This window comes from Poecilia formosa, unplaced genomic scaffold (genome assembly GCF_000485575.1).
Source record: "Poecilia formosa unplaced genomic scaffold, Poecilia_formosa-5.1.2 Scaffold46, whole genome shotgun sequence".
NCBI classification, from domain to species: Eukaryota; Metazoa; Chordata; class Actinopteri; order Cyprinodontiformes; family Poeciliidae; genus Poecilia; species Poecilia formosa.
In genome coordinates this window covers 2,418,150-2,429,378 of record NW_006799985.1, presented here as the reverse complement: position 1 = coordinate 2,429,378, position 11,229 = coordinate 2,418,150, and the positions used below count along the sequence as shown (strand labels likewise).

The window sequence follows — 11,229 nt, the reverse complement described above, 5'->3', positions numbered from 1 at the left end:
TCTGTGTTTCCGTTACCTCAGGATGTAATCAGTGATTATATCGAGTGTCGAGAAGTATTTAGTCCTGTGCTGTTACCAATGTTTGCATTTCTTTGGATCGTAGGTTATTATAGTATACATGATTTCTTCAGACTGAAGCATTAGAAGCCTATCTGGAAAGTTTGAAAGCGAAAGAGTGAGCTCCTTATAAACTGAGCCAAACATTTCCTGCTGATCATTTGGAAGTGGATATTGTAATTTTTATGAGGGGGACAAAAATGCTCTGCAAAAATATTTAATTTGTGCAAAGGTTCAAATGCAAAACCTGTGTAAATGTCAGGTTGCAGGTTTTCCCAGAATAATTGTGTAGTAAGAAAGATGAGAGACGATAATTTGATTTCCAGCCTCTGGACAGAACTGATTTGTAGTTACTGGCTGCATGAAAAGCAGCAACATTTGGCTGCAGTCAATTCACTCTTAGAAATAGTGTTATGTTGACATCTGCTGGCACAATGTTAAAACTTGTTTTAAAGTCGAGAATGCTCACTCAACATACAGTGTTGTATAGACATTAAAACTGAAATATCCATCATCAATAAATACACTTTATCTGTCTCATTAAAAAATACCTGTCTGTGGACAAAACCAAAATTTAAAAAAAATGAAGAAAAGTGGCAGCCTAACCAGGACTCTCTTAAATAACTTGAAACTTACAAATATGTAAGTTTTGAAGTTCATGGTTGATTTCATTTTTAACACAAATCAGACTTTTCCTTAAAAAAATGTTTAGGTGTTATCAAACGGCATTAATAAGAAATATGTTTGTTTTTTTTGTTGATTTATTTATTTATTAAGGTTTAGCTTTTATTCTCTAAATATAGAGTTGCCCAAACAGCTCCAGTGTTCTAATAAATTCTCATAGAAACTTTGGGGCTTGTCAACATTCCTACTGGCAATTACAGTAGTTTTTTTTGTTTTTTTGTCAATAGTGGAATCCTCCTGGGCCTTCTTCTATAGAGCCCACTATGGTTGAAAAAACAATGGATGGATCAATGGAGTGTTAGAAAAAGTGAATTAACTTGACCTTGAGGTTCAGATTCAGTGGTCCTGGATTTGTTCCCTCTTCTTTTTCTATTATTCCCACCGTCCATGTGATCAACATAAGGTTAAATTTTATATAGTTAAAAATTGCTTTAAACTGAAACTTTTGATGAGAAATTACATATCGTTTCATTTGCTATAAAGACACAAACAAATTTAGCTGGCCTGGTAATGAAGGTTTTAAATCAAAAGATCTAGTGCACTCTAGTGTTTGTTACTGGCATAGCACCATTTTGTTTTCTGTGGCCTGTTCATGCTGCTCTCTTTGAGGAGCTGCAGACTACAGCAAAGCAAGGGTCTTTTTTCTGTAACTCTTCTTGACATCTTTTTGTGTATGTTCTCATATTGGATTAGACTGAACAACAAATAAGAACCAACCTTAACAGAAACAGCCAAATAATATAATTCTTTCTTCGTCTCTTCTTTGTTCTTTTCTCCACAAAACAAGATCTGTCAGATGGATTGCTCACAATTGTGGTATATCTAGCAGAGCAATTTCCCTTCCCCTTACCCAGAGTACAGTTAATTTTTCATAGCTGGGACTGCAGTTGGTGGTTCCTGGATGGATTGAACATCCATTTGCCAACAATATCCAGGGCCTGTCACTTTGGAGCAGAAGCTTGATTTTATGCAATGATACATGCTGCCATCTCCTCCAAGTGACACACTCACAGTGATCTCTTGCAGAGCTGGGGGAACAGAATGCCTGCCTATTATATGTACATGGGGACTGCCTCTCTAAATAGAAAATGCTGTGAGATGTGAAAAGTTGAGCCACAGCTACAGTAATTGAATGCCTTTGTGCATATAAATGCAATTTTACAGGAAGAAGTGGTATAAAGAGATTGAGATGATAACATTTGATATGCATGTAAACTATTTTCTGTTTGTTTTGTTTTTTTTTCAATGCTGCTGTTTTTTAAAGTGGGTTTCTTGCTGGTGATGGTTGCCGCATCTCCATCATTTGTATTTATTAATGGCTGAAATGGAGGATTTAAATACAATTGACATGACATCGGCTCTACCCCAATGCGGAAGTAGAGCAAACATGCGACAAACAAATAATGTTAATGGAACTCAGTGCGCTTTTGTTAGTTTTAAAATCTGTGTAAAATGTATTTAGCATCCCGATCCACTCTCCATTCCAGTAGATGGCGGTAATGCACATCTAAACGTTGCTTGCCAACCGCCATAAAAAAATAAAATAAAATAAAATAAAAAACAAGAACTCAACACGCTGTCCGAGAAATCTTTTGAGTCATTTTTGCCTCATCATCAGCCAACATTGAGGCAAAGACGACTGGCAAGAAAATTCCCCAAGGAGTTGTACATCAGCTCTGTAAAACCCAAGTTTTTCGCAGCCAGAGGACGAATGGGGCGCAGAAAGTCTCGTTATGTGAGAGTGAAAGCTCCGTCGGGTGCATTTTGTACTTGAAAAACGGGTGAGTAATGACTTAGATGATACAAGCTTGTGCAAATCTCCCTTCAGGAAAATGCTTAAAAATAAACATTAGCATTCAAAGGTGCTTAAATGTAAACACCGCAGTGACTACAGCACGTTTTTACGTTGTCATAGACCTACTATTGCAGTTTACGCACATAAAAATCAAGCACAATTCTCTTCACTTGATCTTTGATTTGAGTGTCAATAAGTGTCATTATGACAAAAAATTGGATGTTTACCACTAGTTACCTTCCTGCAGACGAACGTGGTAGTTGTTGATCACAGTTTCATTGAACTGGACATGTGGTCGGCTGCAGGCCTTCAGCCATTCCTTGCAGTATTTCAGACTCTGTTTGGGTTTTGGAAATGGAATAAATTGTATTCCGCCTCTACACCCTCTGGGTAAGGTTGTCAGGATTGCATGTTCCCCGCTGACAACTTTGGACCATGATCTATTTTCCTGAAATCTATATGACCGCAGCCTCTTAGCAATGTTCATGGAGGCTCAGTTCCTCCAGATAAGGGGCGTGTACTTAAGGACAATTTGCGACCGCCATTGGTCAGTTGCAGTCAAACCCCCGAGAATGATTGGCAGGTGGCGTCAACAATCAATCATGTTAATTTGTATAGCACATATCAGCAGCAAGGCTCTTCAAGGTGCTTTACATAATAGAAACACAAAATTATAAAATAATCTCAATCATGGTGCTTTTGAATGCTTATGCTGTAAATCACATATGCTGCCTTACTGCCTAGCTGTTTTTGTTATTGAGTACCTTATCACTTAACACCTCTGACAACTTCATTTGATGCACCTTGTAAGTACAAAATTGGACCTCATTTAGTCTTCAGAACTGCCTTTATTCTTTGTAGCATAGGTCCGAAAGGATGTTGGAAACATTCCTCGGATATGTTTTTATTATTTTTGACATCAGACTATCATGCTGCAGAATTACTGTGCTGATTGAGATTCAGTAACTGTGGAGGCTATTTGAGTTCAGTGAGTGTTGTTGTTGTTCAGTAGACCAGTTAAAGACCATCTGAGCTTTGTGACATGATGCCCTACTCTGCTGGAAGTAGCCAACCGAAGATCAACACCCTGTGGTCATAAAAGGGATGGACATAGTTTCAGTTGATCTTTGTTTAGACAAAGATCAACTGAAACTAACTTGTCAAAAAGTGTCTCCCCACATGATTACACTGCTACAGCCTGCCTGAACTGTAAGACAAAGTAGTTTAGATTTATGTTGACCTTTCCATTTGAATGTCACAGCTGATATGGAAAGTAATCGGACCAGTTAGCATTTTTCCAAACAGTTGTCACTCTACTTTAGCTGACAGAAGCAGCACATGGAGCGGTCTTCAGTCATTGCAGCTTCAAAGTTTGATATGTTCTGCATTCCTTAGTTATAATGATTGGTTATTTGAGCAACTGAGGGATTTTTGTTATGTTGAACCATACAATCAGTTCTCTTCTGACCAATACATTCATATTATCCACTTAGGTGCTGCTCAGTGGACCATTTTCTCTGTCAGTAGAAAACAGAGAAATATTGCCAATAACTATCCAACATTTAAAAAGTCACCTAAATCTCCTTTCTTCTCCATGCAATGCTTCGTTTGAACTTTATCAAGTTGTATTTGCAACTCCATGAGACATAAGAGCATTGAGTTGCTGGCATATCATTTACTGAGTTGCTGTTTTTGATAACAAGCAATTCAACAGGTATACCACATAAAATGACATTCCCAATCAACTAGCTTCAAATTTTCTCCCAACACCAACTCTGTGCACAGCTGGAATATGTTTGCTCCTGTCCTACACAGAATAAACTCATGTCATAATTATGAGGCAAGCTGCTTGCTCTGACTTGCCAGTGAGACCTTCTCTTGCGACAGGGAATGGAACATTCTGGACATGAAGGCCAGTCTTATAATGATTTTCCAGCTGGCTCTGGAACTTCAAGCCAAGCGATTGACCCCCATCCAGCTGAACAGACTGCAGACCTAGATGTCACCCTTTACCCCCCCTCACCATTAGGTCCTCTGGCTCTTGCAAGACCCCTGCAGATTCTCTGATGGGTCATCAAACCAAATTCCCTCTATGGAGCAGAGGTCATGAATGACAGATATCACAGCCCCCCCCTCCGCCCCTGCTGCTCCTCTCAGTCCCCACCCAAAGCTGCTTGATGCTTTTGAGAAGGGAGTGGGGTTTTTTTTTGCTATGTTGTTTCGATATATAGTTAACCTGAATGCGTAGTTAACACTGATGCTGAGTGGTTTAGATTCAGCCCATTGGCATTGTTTGCTTTATTGCTTTGCAGAAGTAATTAACCAATGGTTGCTGAGTAAATGAATGCAGTAACAGCCCTGTCAATAAATCTGATTCAAGATAACTTAATTTGGCTAAGCACTGTGTTACAGAAATTGTGACACATATTATATCACTCAGATTGAAACATTCTGATGATGAATTATTAAACATAAATCCATTATCTCGAACATATTTTATTTATGAGTGCACCAAGACACTAGAGGACTTTAACACTGCGGGGTAATTATTGTTCCACATTGTGTCACCACTCCTTTCACAGATGCATCAGCCAGAGAAAACTGCAATGAATCAAAGAATTGCGAGTTTTGACTGACGTTTTTTGTGTGCGCAGAAGGCCCAAAGCGACATTAGCCGAATTGCCTTACTTTAATGCTTTCTTACACATTCTGTTTCTCTTTTAGCACGCCTTGTAAACACTGATTCAATAATGCATTCCATTATACCGAGGAGAGGAGATGAGTGTCTCGGGTGGCTCCTCTCCATCTCAATAATAGGTCAACAGCTGTATTTAAAAAATTAATCACATTCTTGGCAGTTGCAAAGGTTAGTCGCACCACTCTGAGATGCAATATTGGAAGCTCAGATCCGAGCGAGTCTCGGAGGAGATGGGGAAGACTCGCCTTTGATGAGTACAGCATGTAAATGATTTGTGTGTGTTTATAGGACACGGGGCTGGCCCTGCCTCACTCCAATAACAGCAGCGTCGGCACCACTCTGTGGCAGAGGCTGGCAACAGCAGATGGAAATAAGCAAGAGGGAAGGGTTGACCTCACTGCAGCGCTGCAGTTTGTGTTCTCTTTCAAAAGACTGTTCATGTTTTTTCAGTTGCCTCACTGAAGCTACAATCTGCATAAGCAGCCTTTGCCTAGGCTCCTTCTTAGGCTATATAATGCAAAGATGCAAGCCTGCAAATCCTTCATGACTGTTCTCACACTAAGGCCTACAAAACAAGTCATTTGTTAATTCAGCGTTACTTATCAAACTGTTTGTGAGATCTTTCAGGAAATTAAAATATTGATGCCGCCCTTACGTCAAAGACAAATTACTTTCAAGGATATCTGGAGGTGCGAGGACACAATTATGAAATATAAATGTCTACCTTGGTTTGCTCTTAGTTATTCTGAAATATTTACAGTGGTATTCTGGTGTGCCGTGGCTCTTAGCTTGTTGCGCATAGGATGACACTTGGACTAAAATTTTCATTAAGGCTCTGATTTAGCCATCACAGCAAATCCACAGTCTGTATAAGTCAGGAATAATTCTACCTGAATTAATAAAGGAAATGGAAATGCTGCGTGACGTAAATGAGCGAAAACATTATAACACTGCAGTGTGCAGGGTGCTTTTCACAGTTATGAGAGCTGTGAATTACCTGCTGTGCTTCAGAAGCTTTTGATTTTCATTTTTTTTTGTAGGTATGTATTACGAAACCATTGGATGGAATTTTATTTTACATATTTATTACATCCAACAACACAATCGTTTATTTGTTAACATTTTGGCTCATAATCTGAGGATGCCACCTGGGCCAGAGTTCACATATTATATACAATTTTTTTTATGCAAATGGGAATTTCCAGTTATTTATTTATTTTATCCTTTGAGTGTAATTAGTACTAAAAAAACAATCACCAGTTAAGTAATTATCCATTAAATGAGAATGAGAATAGTGTTTCCAAAACAAAAGAAACCCTTTGGGAAATCATATTCATCAGCTCTGATTTCTTTTCACTGATTAAAGGAAGGAGACGAGTAGGCCTGGCAGCAACATTCCTGGCTCTGTTAAAAGAGCTTAGCCTCCTTTTAACACACTGTGTTCATATTTGCCAAAAAACAAACAAACAAACAAACAAACAAAAAAAACCCTTAGAGTTGTGAATTATAGCATTGGGTCTTATTCTTTTGGAAATTGCCAAAAAATAAATCACTGTAACCTTTTCTATTTTAAGGTCAGAAGAGTTTTAAAATGCACTTTCCTAAAACTGAAAAGGCATTTTGAGCCACCTCAATGCACTGCCGTAAGTGGATGACGACAAAGCATGTGCAATGGCACCATATAAAAATCTCTGAAGGTAATCACACAACAGATTGATTTCATGTAAGAAAGAGACCTTTTAAACAGAAAAATGTGGAAAGGATGTGTGAACATTTAGTGACAACACAGAAAAGAGTTTGGTGTTTTAGAACTAGATCATCTGTGCAGGAAACATGGGCGAGTTCTGTGGGAGTAAAGAGGTCGGGAAGATGGATTCCTGCTCATCAACAGAAAACGTCTCTTCAGTTTTAACAATGAGCTTTCGAGTTTAATTATGGGCAGTATAGGCTTACAACAGAGTGCTTTGAAAACTTTCCATAGAGTACAAGTTTGTTAAGTCTCCAAACTGTTGCACTCAGACATGACCTCGTCCTCCCAGATGGATAAATCACCAAATACATTCTTCACTTTCTGAACTGAAATCTGAAATCCAATCTGGAGATTTTACCGTCACTACTTTTGTATTGATTAGATATCGTGTTATGGATTCATGTTCAAGTTTATCGTTCCAAGTTTTTTCTTTCACAGTCTTTCACATATTTCTCTATCTTAGTCATACAACTGAATGTTATTGTTGTTAGATACATGTCTGAATACAATTAAAGATGTTAGGAAACAGGAAATATTGTAAACATTATGTTAACTTCCCCTTTAAATAACAAAATGTGTTACAAGACCAAAACTGACACTCAAACGGCCAGACAGTCTGAGTTTGATTTAACACGTATCTCGCAATGGGTCTCAACAACTGGATCTAATTTAACTTTTTTCTTTTGGCCTTTGACCCCAAAATCAGTCATCAGTCACTTTTGAAGCAGATCAAACAAATCCCCACAGTCACCTTATCGAACTTGACTCCTGAAAGATAACAGTAATGATCTTAAAGATCCAGAGGTCATTCATTATTATGGTATGGACAATCCCTTCACAAATTCCAGACCAAACTAAATTTCCTATTCCTCACCAATAACAAGCTCTATGTCACCTCTGAATGCAAGCAAGCATGATTCAATTAAATGTTGTTTTTGTCCTCCTTTTTTTTTCTAGTTTGACCCTATGTCACCTTGTTAGCAGCAGAGACTTGGATTACAGTTTTCCTGGTAATACCCCACGGGCCTCCTGGAAACACGCAACAGACAGACTACACTGCATGAAGCCTTTGAAGATTTCTTTAAGGGATCTAAGGTAAAAAGGAAAGAGAAATGGAAAAAAAAAAATTAGCTGAAGTAACAAAGGTGTCCAAAGAGTTTCTGGAGCACCCTGGAAAATGAGCTTGTTGTGTCGTTTGACAGCGGAGTTGTGTTAGTGCATGAGCTCTACGGAAACAGTGCCTCCCCCTGTTGCCACTACCTGCGATCTGAGTCGTGTTGTCGGGTCGTGTCTGCACCTAACAGCTGTCCTGTGTTTTAAATACCGGACAGTATGCATGCCACATCTGTCCGTGTTTGCAGGATATTGAAAAAGACCCTTGGCAGGAAGGTGAGGCCCACAGGCCATTTGGGAGTTGCACTATGGCTGTTCCTTGTGACCGTATCGCGTTTCTGTCCACATCCCAATAAACAACCAAGGCAGTGTTACAATATGTGACATTCAATAGACTATTTTGCTCTAGGAGATCATATCCCGGATTAGGCTGAAGTTAAACACTGTCCTCGTTTCATTCTTTTAATAATAATAATAATAATAATAACAATTTTAATCACATATATTTGTATGAGAATGCTGCTGGTAGAATTAAAGCACAGCTCAAAATGAATTAATGCAAACTATAGCCCAGTTGCAATTACTATGCAAACCAGATAGATGGCTTACATTTAATTTATATAATACTCCCAGAAGAACGATTTTTATTACAAAGGGATCTTGGTGGTTATATTTGGCCTATAAAGAAATTAACTTTGTCTCTTTCCTAAGTACACCAATGCATCAAGCCATTATCTCTGTGATAGATGAATTATATTTGATATTACACCAGACAAATGTATTCATATTGCATATTTTTCTAATTTTTCCTGTCTGACCATCTGTGTGCATTACGTCTTACCAAGATTAATCCGCTGATCCTACAGGGATAGAGGGCAGGTAATTTTTTTTTCTCCTCTCACACACAATAATAAGTGAGAACTGATATCAAACCATAATCCACTATATTATATTTCAAATCTTTGTAATGTATCAGGGACAGTGATTTCCATAACTGGGCCATATTGTGAGCTGTTTTTATCCTGTATTTAATTTGTGAGTGTGTGAATGTGTTGAAACTGGACATATTGGGACACACTGTGGCCAGAAAAGTTATGTGTAGAACATTTAGAAGATGACTGGCTCATGAAATCGTACTTTGTGTCCTTGGATCAGAGTAGTAAATCAGTTGAGGGAAACGGCTCTTCATAGGATTGGAGGAAGAATGAATAACCGGGCAATATGGAGATTGTGAGACCCGACTGATCCGTAAAACAAAGGGCAAAAGTCTCACTGACAGTTATTCTCTTTTTAAAACATCTGCTAATAAAAGGCAGCTTAAGAATGCGATTTCAAATAATTTATTTTCTGCACATTAATGCCTCAGGGTCATAGTGGTGCTTTAAATAACATGTAAAGAACTCACTCAACACAGCATTTGGCCCTTAATAGTTACTGTCCAACATGTACCATCCTAAATTCACTTATGTAGAACGCTCGTCTTTCTCAAGGCGTTAAGCAGGATGAATGGATGCACAGACAGATTGCAAACTAGCGTTAATGATCAGCCTGTCAAGCAGAATCTTTATTACTTAATCTCCAGGTCGTGCCGTACACGATCAAAGCTCAGCAAATGCAAAGCTGTATTGATTTCTGCATCCTCACTCTCACACTTACACTGCTCCTTTTAGGACAAACCACCTTTTTAATCACACATTCATTGTCTTTGAAATAACCTGAGTGAAAATTATCATCTTGCAGTTTTCATATGAGCCTAATTAAAATGGAAACGTGTTCTCTTGGCTTATTAATTTTAAAATCTCCAAAATATGATTTATTTTTTTATATTTAAAAAAAATAAATAAATCTATGTATCTTGTGTTATTTGAAATAGTTTGATTAAAGATTATGGGATTAAAAGGGCACTAAGCTGTAACAGATGGTTTTTGTCTATGATGAGTCCCATATGCTTATCCTTTCGAAATCCATCCACATATTTGATATTCTATAATATAACGAGAAAGTTACTCTTACTGTACTCTGTACTGTCTGCAATTTAAATTTTGTAATCAAAAAGTTTTCCCCCGCTAATAGGCTGTTTCTGGAAAAAATACAAATTCTTATTACAGTAACTGATGCAGCTTTAATCAAGAGGACTGCATTAATTTGAATAAAATACCTGTTATTATTCATAAAACACAGTGTCGTACAGCAGTGAAATCAATTTACAATAGCATTCTTGTTATGCCACACCAAGCTCTTTGTCACATTGAAACATGATGATTAAGACAGCCACTGGGAAATGAAAATGAATGTCTTCAGCTCTAGAGAAATGTTGTATAGAATTGTCACAGGCCAACCCCCCAAAGGTATGGGCACAGCAATTCATGTAATACATTATCTATATAATGATGTATTTCAAGAATTAAGAAAAGGGATAATTTGATTAAAAATTATCCAAACTGTACTGGAATAAAGGCAAAAAAAACAAAGAGACCAGTGTTATATAGAATAAGGATTATGTGTGTGTGTGCGTGCGTGCGTGTGTGTGCGCGTGCGTGTGTGTGTGTGTGTGTGTGTGTGTGTGTGTGTGTGTGTGTGCATATATACACTGTTCTATAATAAAGAGATGTACTGCTTTTTTTTTCTTTTTAGAGGTTTTTGAAAAGTATTTTATCACACCTCTTAATGATGGCAATGAATTTTAAATGTGCTATCCTATTTAAATCTATTTTTGGCCACTCAGGGGCAGCAGACACAAGGCAACATACAACAGTCAGGTTTGTGAATTATACTAGACAAAAAAAAGGTGTTTGCAGAAAAGAACTCTGCATGAATGCAGGTAAAAGCAAATAAATAAACTATATTTTACACGTTTTGAAGACGATTCTGATGCAGGTTATCCGCCTGAAAAGACATGTGGACATGAAACCACAGTAGCACAGTTGAGTAAAACAATCCAGAGGTTCGGTTGACAAGAGATCACTCCATAGACTGGCTGGGAAGATCTATCTAGACCTTGCAAGAGGTAGCTGGGCTGACTGTAGATACAGTAGCATGAACTTACTGACCTATGACCTCTGGTAAAGCACTACTTACTGACTGCAGAAATTAGGAGAGAGAAAATGTATGGTTCTGATTGTCAGAGAGTTG

At 37.9% G+C, this 11,229-nt stretch overlaps 1 long non-coding RNA gene across 1 annotated transcript in view; it reads left to right on the top strand.

The window, feature by feature from the left end:
• Nucleotides 1-2,183: 2,183 nt before the first annotated feature.
• The window catches only part of LOC103138098 (uncharacterized), a 51,814-nt gene continuing 42,768 nt past the window's right edge, over nucleotides 2,184-11,229 (top strand). The window contains exon 1 of the long non-coding RNA XR_476222.2: nucleotides 2,184-2,522. This is a non-coding gene — a long non-coding RNA (uncharacterized LOC103138098). The remainder of the gene's footprint in view (nucleotides 2,523-11,229) is intronic.